Source organism: Triticum urartu, chromosome 5, assembly GCF_003073215.2.
Source record: "Triticum urartu cultivar G1812 chromosome 5, Tu2.1, whole genome shotgun sequence".
In the NCBI taxonomy this organism is placed as follows: Eukaryota; Viridiplantae; Streptophyta; class Magnoliopsida; order Poales; family Poaceae; genus Triticum; species Triticum urartu.
Window position 1 is genome coordinate 66,943,040 of NC_053026.1, and position 15,986 is coordinate 66,959,025.

At 41.2% G+C, this 15,986-nt stretch overlaps 4 non-coding genes and 2 pseudogenes across 4 annotated transcripts; all 6 read right to left on the reverse strand.

Annotated features, from left to right (window-relative positions):
- Positions 1 to 11,062: 11,062 nt before the first annotated feature.
- Positions 11,063 to 11,181, reverse strand: LOC125511944. Its single transcript, XR_007285208.1, has one exon. It is a non-coding gene; the product is annotated as a 5S ribosomal RNA (ribosomal RNA).
- Positions 11,182 to 13,233: 2,052 nt separating this feature from the next.
- On the reverse strand, positions 13,234 to 13,356 carry LOC125511746 (annotated as a pseudogene).
- Positions 13,357 to 13,712: 356 nt separating this feature from the next.
- On the reverse strand, positions 13,713 to 13,831 carry LOC125511906. Its single transcript, XR_007285176.1, has one exon. It is a non-coding gene; the product is annotated as a 5S ribosomal RNA (ribosomal RNA).
- An 863-nt stretch (positions 13,832 to 14,694) lies between these two features.
- LOC125511723 lies at positions 14,695 to 14,813 on the reverse strand. Its single transcript, XR_007285078.1, has one exon. It is a non-coding gene; the product is annotated as a 5S ribosomal RNA (ribosomal RNA).
- Positions 14,814 to 15,178: 365 nt separating this feature from the next.
- Positions 15,179 to 15,298, reverse strand: LOC125511758 (annotated as a pseudogene).
- Positions 15,299 to 15,663: 365 nt separating this feature from the next.
- On the reverse strand, positions 15,664 to 15,782 carry LOC125511694. Its single transcript, XR_007285058.1, has one exon. It is a non-coding gene; the product is annotated as a 5S ribosomal RNA (ribosomal RNA).
- Positions 15,783 to 15,986: the final 204 nt, after the last annotated feature.

Genomic DNA, 15,986 nt, shown 5'->3' on the forward strand with positions numbered 1-15,986 from the left:
TTATTGTCAATCTAACCCTGTCATCCAAACACCTCTTTGGCTACAGTTAGTTCAGGGTTAGTCATGAGTTAGTCTAACCTCTAGCTAAGTTAGAGTATCCAAACAAGAGCAGTATAGGACATGCAAGTTGCTCAAAGCATATCGTCAAATTCGTACGTGAAAGGATCTTTTTTTGAAACAGAACGTGAAAGGATCTTTGAATCATATAGTTTTCAAGTTATATAAAATCTTATCAGTAGTCAAAGGCAACATCGAAGAATACATTAGGCCCTATATAAAATCTTACTCATCAATAGTCAAAACCAAGTGTTACTACTACACCAAACAAGTTCAAAACGAGAAACTGGACCCACTCACGGCACGACACGACTGTCTCGTTTGGTTTGTCAGCAAAAGCGCATCCTCTTCTTGGCATAACAATAGAGTACAATATATTTTTAGAATGCTCTTGGCACGTCGCTAACATGTGATGAGTTAACCGACCTCAATAGACGGCAAAACCGCCAACCGGCCGCATTTTGAGAGAGAGGAGGAGCGAGAAGCGATACAGGCTGGTGGATTACTAGAGCTAGGTGTCACACGGAGGCCAAGAAATATGGTGATAGCATGGGTTGTCCATGTATGATGTAACTACACTGGGTTGCCGTGTTTCAGACTCTTCTGGTCTACTATGGAGAAGATTGGGTAGATTTGATATCACCGAATAATAAAGAGTCCAGACGCTCCACCGCAAGGTTTCTTGCTCCTTCTTGGTCGTCAAAAGCATTCTTCTAAGTTTTGTCGACACGTGGGACATCCAGCATCCAGGTCCACATGTCATGCAAGAAAATGGAGTTAAGTATAGTAGCAGAGACTCACCAACGGTCACGAACGTAGGTGGAGTACGTGCACGAATCACCCGAAAAAAGGAATACAAGCATGAAGAGAAGAGGTGCAGGCACCGACGTAGGTACTCTTTGCCTCTTTCCCTAACATTCACGCGCGGGTACACAGTGAGCTCATTTCTGTACGAAGAGGAAGCTCATCAGATAATTTGGCGAGTGTATTACGTAGTTGTTGCTACCTCTTGAGCATGAGTTGGTTTTCCCTTGAAGATGAAAGGGTGATGCAGCAAAGTAGTGTAAGTATTTCCCTCAGCTTTTGAGAACTAAGGTATCAATCCAGTAGGAGACAACACACAAGTCACCTAGTACTTGCACAAACAATAAAGAACCTTGCAACCAATGCGATAAAGGGGTTGTCAATCCCATCAAGGTCACCCACAAAAGTGAGATCTGATAAGGATAGTAAGATAAATATTTTTAGTATTTTTGTAGTATAGATTGGAAAGTAAAGATTGTAAAATAGTAAACAAGATGCGATGTAAATAAAAGAGATGCAATATAATAAGAAAGAGACCTGGGGGCCATAGGTTTCACTATTGGCTTCTCTCAAGATAGCATGTATTACGGTGGGTGATCAAATTACTGCCAAGCAATTGATATAAAAGTGCATAGTTATGAGAATATCTAGGCAATGATTATGAATATAGGCATCACGTCTGTGTAAAGTAGATCGAAACGATTCTACATCTACTACTATTACTCCACACATCGACCGCTATCCAGCATGCATCTAGAGTATTAAGTTCATAAGAATAGAGTAACACATTAAGCAAGATGACATGATGTAGAGGGATAAACTCAAGCAATATGGTATAAACCCCATCTTTTTATCCTGGATGGAAACAATACAATACGTGCCTTACTGCCCCTACTGTCATTAGGAAAGGACACCGCAAGATTGAACCCAAAGCTAAGCACTTCTCCCATTGCAAGAAAGATCAATCTAGTAGGCCAAACTAAATCGATAATTCGAAGAGACTTGCAAAGATATCAAATCATGCATACAAGAATTCAGAGAAGAACCAAATAATATTCATAGATAATCTTGTTCATAAACCCACAATTCATCAGATCTCGGCAAACAAAGCGCAAAGACTATTACATCGAATAGATCTCCAAGACCATCGAGGAGAACTTTGTATTGAGAATCAAAGAGAGAGAATAAGCCATCTAGCTAATAACTATGGACCCGAAGATCTGTGGTAAACTACTCATGCTTCATCGGAGAGGCTATGGTGTTGATGTAGAAGCCCTCTGTGATCGATTCCCCCTCTGGCAGATCGCCGAGAAAGGCCCGAAGATGGGATCTCACGGGTACAGATGGTTGCAGCGGTGGAAAGGTGGTTTCGTGGCCCTCTACGATCGATCTAGGGTATAAGAGTATATATAGGCGAAAGAAGTACGTCGGTGGAGCTACATGGGGCCCACGAGGGAGGGGGCGCACCTCCCCCCTGAACGCGCCCTCCTGCCTCGTGGCTGCCTCACAGAGTTCCAGACTTCCACTCCAAGTCTCCTAGTTTGCTTTCGATCCAAGAAAGATCATCGTGAAGGTTTCATTTTCTTTGGATTCTGTTTGGTATTCCTTTTCTGCGAAACTCTAAAATTGGCAAAAAAACAGAAACTGACACTGGGCCTTCGGTTAATAGGTTAGTCCCAAAAATAATATAAAATAGCATATTAAAGCCCATTAGACATCCAAAACAGATAATATACTAGCAAGGAACAATCAAAAATTATAGATACGTTGGAGACGTATCAAGCATCCCCAAGCTTAATTCCTACAAGTCCTCGAGTAGGTAAATGATAAAAATAGAATTTTTGATGTGGAATGCTACCTAACATAATTATCAATGTAATTCTCTTTATTGTGGCATGAATGTTTGGATCCGAAAGATTCAAAACAAAAGTTTAATATTGACATAAAAATAATAATACTTCAAGCATACTAATAAAGCAATCAAGTCTTCTCAAAATAACATGGCCAAAGAAAGCTATCCCTACAAAATCATATAGTCTGGCTATGCTCTATCTTCATCACACAAAATATTTAAATCATGCACAACCCCGATGACAAGCCAAGCAATTCTTTCATACTTTTGATGTTCTCAAACTTTTTCAATCTTCACACAATACATGAGCGTGAGCCATGGACATAGCACTATAGGTGGAATAGAATGGTAGTTGTGGAGAAGACAAAAAGGAGAAGATAGTCTCACATCAACTAGGCGTATTAACGGGCTATGGAGATGCCCATCAATAGATATGAATGCGAGTGAGTAGGGATTGCCATGAAACGGATGCAGTAGAGCTATAAGTGTATGAAAGCTCAAAAATAAACTAAGTGGGTGTGCATCCAACTTGCTTGCTCATGAAGACCTAGGGCATTTTGAGGAAGCCCATCATTGGAATATACAAGCCAAGTTCTATAACAAAAATTCCCACTAGTATATGAAAGTGGCAAAATAGGAGACTCTCTATCATGAAGATCATGGTGCTACTTTGAATCACAAGTGTGGAAAAACGATAGTAGCATTACCCCTTCTCTCTTTTTCTCTCATTTTTTATTTTTATTTGGGACTTTTCTCCTTTTTCTTATGGCCTCTTTTTTCATTTTTTTTATTTTTCGTTTGGAGTCTCATCCCTACTTGTGGGGGAATCATAGTCTCCATCATCCTTTCCTCACTGGGACAATGCTCTAATAATTATGATCATCACACTTTTATTTACTTACAACTCGATACTTAGAACAAAATATGACTCTATGTGAATGCCTCCGGCGGTGTATCGGGATGTGTAATGATTAAAGAGTGACATGTATGAAAGAATTATGAATGGTGGCTTTGCCATAAATACGATGTAAACTTCATGATCATGCAAAGCAATATGACAATGATGGAGCGTGTCATAATAAACGGAATGGTGGAAAGTTGCATGGCAATATATCTCAGAATGGCTATGGAAATGCCATAATAGGTAGGTATGGTGGCTGTTTTGAGGAAGGTAAATTGTGGGTTTATGGTACCAGCGAAAGTTGCGCGGTACTAGAGAGGCTAGCAATGGTGGAAGGGTGAGAGTGCGTATAATCCATGGACTCAACATTAGTCATAAAGAACTCACATACTTACTGCAAAAATCAATTAGTTATTGAAACAAAGTACTACGCGCATGCTCCTAGGGGGATAGATTGGTAGGAAAAGACCATCGCTCATCCCGGACCGCCACTAATAAGGAATCAAACTACATGCTCCGACTTCATCACATAACGGTTCACCATACGTGCATGCTACGGGAATCACAAACTTTAACACAAGTATCTCTCAAATTCACAACTACTCAACTAGCATGACTCTAATATCACCATCTTCATATCTCAAAACAATCATAAGGAATCAAACTTCTCATAGTATTCAATGCACTTTATATGAAAGTTTTTATTATACCCATCTTGGATGCCTATCATATTAGGACTAATTTATAGCCAAAGGAAAATACCATGCTGTTCTAAAGGACTCTCAAAATAACATAAGTGAAGCATGAGAGATCAATAATTTCTATAAAATAAAACCACCGCCGTGCTCTAAAAAGATATAAGTGAAGCACTAGAGCAAAATTATCTAGCTCAAAAGATATAAGTGAAGCACATAGAGTATTCTAATAAATTCCGATTCATGCATGTCTCTCCCAAAAGGTGTGTACAGCAAGGATGATTGTGGTAAACTAAAAGGCAAAGATTCAAATCATACAAGATGCTCCAAGCAAAACACACATCATGTGGTAAATAAAAATATAGCCTCAAGTAAAGTTACCGATAGACGAAGAAGAAAGAGGGGATGCCTTCCAGGGCGTCCCCAAGCTTAGGCTTTTGGTTGTCCTTCAGTTTTACCTTGGGGTGCCTTTGGCATCCCCAATATTTGGCTCTTGCCACTCCTTATTCTAAAATCCATCAAATCTTTACCCAAAAACTTGAAAACTTCACAACACAAAACTCAACAGAAAATCTCATGAGCTCCGTTAGTATAAGAAAATAAACCACCACTTTAAGGTACTGTAATGAACTCATTCTTTATTTATATTGGTGTTAAACCTACCGTATTCCAACTTCTCTGTAGTTCATACCCCCCGATACTAGCCATACATGCATCAAAATAAGCAAACATCACACAAAAACATAATCTGTCAAAAATAGAACAGTCTGTAGCAATCTGTAGGTTACGAATACTTCTGTAACTCCAAAATTTCTGAAAAATTAGGACAATTTGTATATTGATTAATTGGAGTTGGAATTTGTAATTTGTCTCTCTCTGGTAAAAAATGAAAATTATTTTCGTGAGCGCATACTTTCTGTTTTTATCAGCAAGATCAAACAACAATCACACAAGAAGATCCTAAAGGCTTTACTTGGCACGAACACTAATTAAAACATAAAAAGAAAATCATAACAGTGGCTAGATGAATTATTTATTACTAAACAGGAACAAAAAGTAAAGAACAAAAATAAAATTGGGTTGCCTCCGAACAAGCGCTATCGTTTAACGCCCCTAGCTAGCCATAAAAACAAGAATAGATCTAGGTACTGCCATAATAATGATAAGGCAAATCGCGAAAACCCATCTCATACTCCCTACGTTCAGAAGCAAGTTTTCTCTGTGGCAAGCAAAAGTAATCAAAAGGACTAAATTTAATGGGACAAAAGTCCCCAAGATCAAGCTCGGGGGGGATTGGTTCCTCCTTTGGCCCCTCATATTGCACAACCAATTCATAATTATAAGAATTCTTTTGGAAAAAAGTCATGAGCCTTTGTTCAAGAGTAAAACCTAGCCCATTGTTCTAAATAGGAAAATTATCATTAAGTTCAGAAATCCTATCAACTAGAACATCGGTAGGAACCTTTTTTCTAAGGTTTTCATTATAAGCAACATGATCTCAAGATCGTAAACGCATTATGTCTTCTTGATAAAAAAGGATTGCTTCCATGGGAGGACGGCCAGCATCTACCCTATAATGCGCAAATATTTCATTGGCCTCCTTTATTATAAATCTGAACTCATGAGCTAAAAAGATGGTAGCCGCTCGCTTAATAGAAGAATGCTCAATATTGGAAAATTCTAGAATAATCCTTTGTATGAAAGGATGCATGTGGATAAATTGTCTTTCAAGATCAACTACGAGCAAAGATATAGCATCCGCAACACTACTAGTTCTATGATGAATAGACCCACCCATAGTGGGCAAAGCACCGGCACAAGTAAAGAAATCTTGAATAACTCCTTTCCCAGTAATATTACCACTACCAATCTGAAACTTTTTAGTGTGTAAGATAGTAGGTTCTTCATGAGGATTATCAGAAGCATCAAAGTTTCCCCATCGTTACTATTATCCTTTGCAATGATAACCTCCCCAGTTTCAGACATGATGGCAAGAAACCGAACGAACACACGAGAGGCATGCAAAAAGAGGTGAATGGAAAAGGGGCAAAGAAAAGGCAAAGGTTTTTTAAAATCGTTTTAGAAGTGGGGGTGAGCAAAATGAGAAGCGAATGGCAAATAATGTAATGCGAGGGAGAAGAGTTTATGATGGGTACTTGGTATGTCTTGACTTGGCGTAGATCTCCCTGGCAACAGCGCCAGAAATCCTTCTTGCTACCTCTTGAGCATGCGTTGGTTTTCCTTTGAACAGGAAAGGGTTATGCAGCAAAGTAGCATAAGTATTTCCCTCAGTTTTTGAGAACCAAGGTATCAATCCAGTAGGAGACGACACACAAGTCACCTAGTACCTGCACAAATAATCAAGAACCTTGCAACCAATGCGATAAAGGGGTTGTCAATCCCTTCACGGTCAGTCGCAAAAGTGAGATCTGATAAAGATAGTAAGATAAATATTTTTGGTATTTTTGTTGTATAGATTGGAAAGTAAATATTGAAAAATAATAAATGAGATGCGATGTAAATAAAAGTGATGCAATAGAATAAGAAAGAGACCCGGGGGCCATAGGTTTCACTAGTGGCTTCTCTCAAGATAGCATGTATTACGGTGGGTGAACAAATTACTGCCGAGCAATTGATAGAAAAGTGCGTAGTTATGAGAATATCTAGGCAATGATTATGAATGTAGGCATCGCGTCCGTGTCAAGTAGATCGAAATGATTCTGCATCTAGTACTATTACTCCACACATCGACCGCTATCCAGCATGCATCTAGAGTATTAAGTTCATAAGAACAAAGTAACGCATTAAGCAAGATGACATGATGTAGAGGGATAAACTCAAGCAATATGATATAAACCCCATCTTTTTATCCTCGATGGCAACAATACAATACGTGCCTTGATGCCCCTACTATCACTAGGAAAGGACACCGCAAGACTGAACACAAAACTAAGCACTTCTCCCATTGTAAGAAAGATCAATCTAGTAGGCCAAACTAAATCGATAATTCGAAGAGACTTGCAAAGATATCAAATCATGCATATAAGAATTCAGAGAAGAACGAAATAATATTCATAGATAATCTTGTTCATAAACCCACAATTCATCGGATCTCGGCAAACACACCGCAAAAGAGTATTACATCGAATAGATCTCCAAGAACATCAATGAGAACTTTGTATTGAGAGTCAAAGAGCGAGAAGAAGCCATCTAGCTAATAACTATGGACCTGAAGGTCTGTGGAAAACTACTCATGCTTCATCGGAGAGGCTATGGTGTTGATGTAGAAGCCCTCCGTGATCGATTCCCCCTTCGACAGATCGCCGGAAAAGGCCCCAAGATGGGATCTCACAGGTACAGAAGGTTGCGGTGGTTGAAAAGTGGTTTCGTGGCCCTCTGTGATCGATCTAGGGTATAAGAGTATATATAGGCGGAAGAAGTACGTCGGTGGAGCTACGTGGGGCCCATGAGGGTGGGGGCGTGCATATCCCCTAGGCGTGCCCTCGTGCCTCGTGGCTGCCTCACAGAGTTCAAGACTTTCACTCCAAGTCGCCTGGTTTGCTTTCAGTCCATGAAAGATCATCAGGAAGGTTTCATTCTGTTAAGATTCCGTTTGGTATTCCTTTTGTGCGAAACTCTAAAATAGCCAAAAAAACAGAAACTGGCACTGGGCCTCCGGTTAATAGGTTAGTCCCAAAAATAATATAAAAGAGCATATTAAAGCCCATTAAACATCTAAAATAGATACTATAATAGCATGGAACAATCAAAAATTATAGATACGTTGGAGACGTATCAGTTGTTCATGGGAACCACGCGTGGACGAATCAAAGTTCGATCATGACGTGGTGGCGCGTTTTTTATAAATTAAGTTATTCTATTTGATGGCACGTACGCAACATTATCTATATCTATACAACTATATAGTGTACGAGTTTTGAATTGTCTCATCGGCATCAATCCTAGCCATTGGTCTCATAAATCTAATGGTTGAGACTGAAAGGATTTGCAAGGAACAGTAGCCCACAGATGCATCTGCTCATGTCTGGAACAATTGCGTCACACCTCCCCTCTTCTCGCCATGTTGCATGTGCCAGTGCGTCAGGCAAACAGCCGAGACAGGGGCGGAGACAAGTGAACATTTTAGTGAGATGTATACTGTACATCCGCTACTGGCCGCAACTAATTGCATCATTAGTCCAAATAAAAACGTATTCATGGAACCAGCTACACCGAATATAGAGAAGACCAAAGCCTAGCAGCTCATATATGTAGGTGTGGCTAACTATTGTTTTGACCTTGGACAATATTGATTGGTCCGATAGATTGATTCATCCACGTGCATGTTCGGCTGGACCATTTGGGGCGTTTTCTGTTGCAACCAAGTGAAATGCAAAAGACCACCACAATAGCGATTTTATTAGCAGAAAACCACCACTTTATAATTCATGACAAAAATCACCACATGGAAGAATTAACAGCGGTAAAAAACACTGATGATAAATGCTAAATTGCTTTAATTATCTTCAAGACATGTTTTTGAAATAGAATAAATACAATTTTCTTTGACATTGTATGATTGTAAAGAAAAATAGTTGTGAGTTTGACATTATCAACTTGTTCAACACTTGTCATTGTAGAGCTCAAATTAAGTTACTCCCTCCATTTTTGTATACAAGGCCACTATCAAAATTACAATTTGCAGCTATACAAGGCCACTAACACCAATCGAGATAAAATTTATGAGGTTTGCCTTGTACTAGGAACCGAGGACATTAATACCCAATGCATGCATGTGAGTGTGAGAAGGTTGGTTTTAATGCATCGCATTAATCAACCAACGAGGAGTGAGAGACTGGTCTTGTTGTGTGTTGGAGAAAAAAATATACATTAATTAACACGTCAAGCGAGGAGAAAAGACTAGTTTGCAACATTGGCTTAAGTGGCCATTAGTTTCTACCTTGGTACCTGTAATATTAGTTTGTGGCCTTGTATATAAAAACTAAGGGAGTAACAGATATGTAACATTCTTTTGTAGTTCCAAATATATATTATGATGATTTTTCATCAATGCTATCACAAGACTTAGTATATCGTTATGTTCCGTAACATTTGTGAACATTAATTTTTTGCCTCCCTCATACCCAAATCCTGTCTCCGCCCTTATCCGAGAGTACTAGAGATGTATGGTTTGAGAGGAGAAACAAAAGCAAACAATTTGTGGGTCCACGTAAATATTCATGTTTTCCCTAGGGAAATTTATGGGTGTCATTAGTTCACAAAATTTGTATCATGTCAGTTACCAATTTTCATACATACACTAGCAATATTTATTTTACTTTGAATTCACCGCAGAGTACTATATGTTTCTTACTAGAATCATAGGAACAATACTATTAAGACGTGCATTGCACGTGTATACATACTAGTTTTCTCAATGGAACATGAATCGCGCACGCACTGAATGACGGAGGACGAGGAGAAGCTTTTGCTTTACGATAGTGTATAGACGGTGGACGTGTAGCAGTTCATTCGGTGTCAGATTGCCAGAAGTATCTATACTGTAGTACCATCATCATTGTTTCGACTTCCGGAAGAGGTGAAGAGCCAAGTGCACGGTAACCTACTCACAGTATAACCGACCATGTTTGCACGAATTTTTTAACGTAGTACAATCTGAGTGGATTGCTCTAGTGGCATCACACGTGAGCCAATCGATTTGCACCCTTCCGCGCTCCATTTTGTCTTGCATTCCTTCCTCTATCCAACATGCTGACAAGTGGGCCCCATGCTCATGTATGCCAACGTTGTAGTCAATTATTTTGCCAGAGTCAGCTATCACATCCTTTCGATGCCATGGCAATGTACCCACTAAAAACAAGTTAGACTTGTTCGGTTAAACCGCCTCCCTAGGTGTTTCGAGAGGAATTGGCTGTCGTGCAGCGGTTCTGTAGGTGGGCAGGCGGCAAAAATAGGGGAAAACGCGCGAACCAGGTAGAGAGAGATTTGGTTGATTTTATATCGCTGAATAATATAAAATATTATGAGTGCAGATGCTATACCGCGAGGTTCCTTGCTCCTTCTCGGTCGTCGGGAATCTATGATAATGTTTGGTTCATGTCCACACCACGTAGAATCTATGAGATGAGTGTTTGGTTCAAGCCACACCTTAGTCAAGCCACACTTGGACCCCACATGGCATATACACACAAAATATGGTAAGATTCCCCTAGGCTTGCCAACTTGTGGCTCTCATTTTGATGAACTAACCTTAGGAAAGCTTAGCAAAAATGTGTGTTGAAGTGTGGCAATGCTAGGCCTAGAACCAAACAACCCCTTTACCACAACTAACCTTAGGCAAAGTGTGGCTGCGAAAAAAATTGTGGCTATGGCCACCACAAGTTTGGCAAGATTTGGCAAATAACTAAGCCTATGACATGTGGACCATATAACTAGAGAAGGGTGGCAAGCCACAAGTGTGGTAATGAACCAAACACATGTCTAAGATGTTGTGGCATGACTAAGGTTAGACGTGACAACCTTAGGATGGGAACCAAACATGCCCTATGTTCTTCCACTATTTTGTTGACGTGAGATTTGTTCATCCTTTTGCCAACACGTGAGACATCTAGATGCGGGAGTAATGAGCTACGAGCTAAAACGTATTGCAAACGTCAGAAATAATATAATGGGATTAATATATATCACCCATGTGCGTTCTATTTCTCATGAGGCGCAAAAAAATTTAAAAAGGGAATGCAACACGAGGACTTCCCAGGAGGTCACCCATCCTAGTACTACTCTCGGCCAAGCATGGTTAACTTCGATGTTCTGATGGGATCTGGTGCTTTAGTGCTGGTATGATTGCATCCAACATGTTACCCACGGCCTGTTGATGGTGATGATGAAGTTACAGATGCAGGGCTTCGCCTAAGCACTACGACAATATGACCGAGGTGGAAAACTATGGAGGGGGGCACCGCACACGGCTAAAGATCAACTTGTGTGTCTATGGGGTGCCCCCTCCCCCGTATATAAAAGAGGGGAGGAGGAGGAGGGCCGTCCACAAGGGGCGCACCCAAGGGGAGGAATCCTACTCCTAGTAGGAGTAGGTTTCCCCCTTTCCTAGTCCTAGTAGGAGAAGAAGGAAGGGGAGGAAGAAGAGAAGGAAAAGGGGGGCCCGGCCCCCTAGCCCTAGTCCAATTCGGTTTGGGCTAGGGCGGCACGCGCCACACCTTGGCCTGCCTCCTCTCTTCCACCATTAGGCACATGAGGCCCAATAACTACCCGGGGGGGTCCGGTAACCCCCGGTACTCCGAAACTTATCCGAAACAACCCGAACCATTCTGGTGTCTAAATGTAGTGTTCCAATATATGAATCTTTATGTCTCGACCATTTCGAGACTCCTAGTCATGTCCATGATCTCATTCGGGACTCCAAACAACCTTCCATGCATCAAATCACATAACTCAAAATACATATCGTCATCAAATATTAAGCGTGTAGACCCTACGGGTTCGAGAACTATGTAGACATGACTGAGACACATCTCCGGTCAATAACCAACGGTGGAACCTGGATGCTCATAATGGTTCCTACATATTCTACGAAGATCTTTATCAGTCAAACCGCACAACAACATACGTTGTTCCCTTTGTCATCGGTATGTTACTTGCCCGAGATTCGATCATCGGTATCATCATACCTAGTTAAATCTCGTCACCGAAAAATATCTTTACTCATTACATAATGCCTCATCCCGTGACTAACCCATTAGTCACATTGCTTGCAAGGCTCATAGTGTTGTGCATTACCGAGAGGGCCCAGAGATACCTCTCTAATACACGGAGTGACAAATCCTAATATCGATCTATGCCAACTCAACAAACACCACCGGAAACACCTGTAGAGCATATTTATAATCACCCTATTATGTTGTGACATTTGATAGCACACAAGGTGTTCCTCCGGTATTCGGGAGTTGCATAATCTCATATTCTGAGGAACATGTATAAGTCATGAAGAAAGCAATAGCAATAAACTAAACGATCATAGTGCTAAGCTAACGGATGGGTCTTGTCCATCACATCATTCTATAATGATGTGATACCATTCATCAAATGACAACACATGTCTATGGCTAGGAAACTTAACCAACTTTGATTAACGAGCTAGTCAAGTAGAGGCATACTAGGGACACTTTGTTTGTCTATGTATTCACACATGTACTAAGTTTACGGTTAATACAATTCTAGCATGAATAACAAACATTTATCATGATATAAGGAAATATAAATAAAAACTTTATTATTGCCTCTAGGGCATATTTCCTTCATCCGGTGCTTTAGTGGAGGTATGATCAACATCCGACATGTTACTCCCAGTTTCATTCCTTATATGCTTCCCACTCCTAGGTCCACTACAAAGACGACCATACATTCTTACTACCATTACAACCATCGCCTAATAATGGATAATTCCCTATACTACTTACTCTCTCGCTGAACTATGGAGACGAGTTTACCACGGTTTCCACCCCTCCCTCTATACCGCAGCAACACATATTTTACACCCCTTTCAGAACGCGCATTTTGCGCCCCAACTCCACCTAGACGCGTGACTAATGAGCTGCAAGCTAAAACATATCGCAAATGTCAAAAATAAGATAACGAGGTTAATATATATCGCGCATGTGAGTTCTGTTTCTCACGAGGCAGAAAATAATAATTAAAAAGGGAATGCAACATGAGGACTTCCCAGGAGGTCACCCATCCTAGTACTACTCTCGCCCAAGCACGCTTCATGAGGCGGAAAATAATAATTAAAAAGGAAATGCAACACGAGGACTTCCGAGGAGGTCACCCATCCTAGTACTACTCTCGCCCAAGCATGCTTCAAGAGGCAGAAAATAATAATTAAAAATGGAATGCAACACGAGGACTTCCCAGGAGGTCACCCATCCTAGTACTACTCTCACCCAAGCATGCACGCTTAACTTTGGATTTCTGATGGGATACGGTGCTTTAGTGCCGTTATGGTCACATCCGACATGTTACCCCTGGCTTCATCCCTTACGCTTCCCACTCCTAGGTCTTCTACAAAGACGATTATACAACCATTACAACCATTGCCTAATAATGGATAATGTCCTATACTACTTTCTCTCTCACTCAACTGTGGAGATGAGTTTACCCCGCTTTCCGCCCCTCCCTCTATAGCACAACAACACATATTTTACTCCCCTTTCAGAACACGCTTTTCGCGCCCCAACTCCCCTAGACACATGAGTAATGAGCTGCGAGCTAAAACAAATCGAAAACGTCAAAAATAAGATAACGGGGTTAATATATATCATGCACGTGCGTTATGTTTCTTATGAGGCACAAGAAAATAATTAAAAAGGGAATGCAACACGAGGATTTCCTAGGAGGTCACCCATCCTAGTACTACTCTCACCCAAGCATGCTTAACTTCAGAGTTCTGATGGGATCCGGTGCTTTAGTGCTGGTATGATCGCATCCGACATGCTACCCCTTCTTCATCCCTTATGCTTCCCACTCCCAGGTCTGCTACAAAGACGACTGTACATTCTTACTACCATTACAACTATTGCCTAATAATGGATAATGCCCTATACTACTTACTCTCTCGTTCAACTACTGAGACGAGTTTACCACGGTTTCCACACCTCCCTCTATACCGCAGCAACACATGTTTTACAACCCCTTCAGAAAGCGCTTTTCGCACCCCAACTCCCCCTAGATGCGTGAGTAATTAACTGCGGGCTAAAACATATCGCAAACGTCCAAAATAAGATAACGGTGTTAATATATATCGCACACGTGCGTTCTGTTTCTCACGAGGCTCATAATAATAATTCAAAAGGGAATGCAACACAAGGACTTCTCTTCGGAGTTCTGATGGGATCCGATGCTTTAGTGTTCGTATGATCACATCCGACATGTTACCCCCGACTTCATCCCGTATGCTTCTCACTCCCAGGTCCGCTACAAAGACGGTTGTACATTCTTACTACCATTACAACCATTCCCTAATAATGAATAATGCCCTATACTACTTACTCTCTCGCTCAACTACGGAGACAAGTTTACCACGCTTTCCACCCCTCCCTCTGTACCGCAGCAACACATATTTTACACCCCTTTCAGAACGCGCTTTTCGCGCCCCAACTCTCCCTAGACGTGTGACTAATGAGCTCCGAGCTAAAACATATCACAAATGTGAAAAATATGATGGCAGGCTTAATATATATCGCGCACGTGCGTTCTGTTTCTCACGGGGCGCAAAAAAATAATTAAAAAGGGAATGCAACACGAGGACTTGAGTTCTGTTTCTCACGAGGCGCATAAATAATAATTAAAAGGGAATGCAACACGAGGACTTCCTAGGAGGTAACCCATCCTACTACTACTCTCGCCAAAGCACGCTTAACTTCGGAGTTCTGATGGAATCTGGTGCTTTAGTGTTGGTATAATTGCATCCGACATGTTACCCCCGGCTTCATCCCTTATGCTTCCCACTCCCAGGTCCGCTACAAAGACGACTGTACATTCTTACTACCATTACACCCGTCGCCTAATAAAGGATAATGCCATATACTACTTACTCTCTCGCTCAACTACGGAGACGAGTTTACCACGATTTCCACCCCTCCCTCTATACCGGAGCAACACATATTTTACTCCACTTTCAGAATGCGCTTTTTGCACCCCAACTTCCCCTAGACGCATGAGTAATGAGCTGCGAGCTAAACCATAACGCAAACATAAAAAATAAGATAACGGGGTTAATATATATCATGCACGTGCGTTCTGTTTCTCATGAGGCAAAAAATAATAATTAAAAAGGGAATGCAACACATGAGGACTTCCTAGGAGGTCATCCATCCTAGTACTACTCTTGCCCAAGAATGCTAACTTCAGAGTTCTTATAGGATCCAGTGCTTTACTGCTGGTATGATCGCATCTGACATGTTACCCCCGGCTACATCGCTTATGCTTCCCACTCCCAGGTCTGCTACAAAGACGGCTGTACATTCTTCCTACCATTAGAACAGTTGCCTAATAATGGATAATGCCCTAAACTACTTACTCTCTTACTCAACTACAGAGATGAGTTTACCACGGTTTCCACCCCTCCCTCTATACCGCAACAACACTTATTTTACACCCCTTTCAGAATGCGCTTTTCGCACTCCAACTCCCCCAAGACGCGTGAGTAATGAGCTGCGAGCTAACACATATCGCTAATGTTAAAAATAAGATAACGGGGTTAATATATATCATGCACGTGCGTTCTGTTTCTCACGAGGCGCAAGAAAATAATTAAAAAGGGAATGCAACACGAGGACTTCCTAGGAGGTCACCCATCCTAGTACTACTCTAGTCCAAGCACGCTTAACTTCGGAGTTCTGATGGGATCCGGTGCTTTAGTGCTGGTATGATCGCATCCAATATGTTACCCCCGGCTTCATCCCTTATGCTTCCCACTCCCAGGTTGGCTACAAAGATGGCTGTACATTCTTACTGACATTACAACCGTTGCCTAACAATGGATAATGACCTATACTACTTACTCTCTCGCTGAACTACGGAGACGAGTTTACCACGGTTTCCACCCCTCCCTCTATAGCACGGCAACACGTATTTTACACCC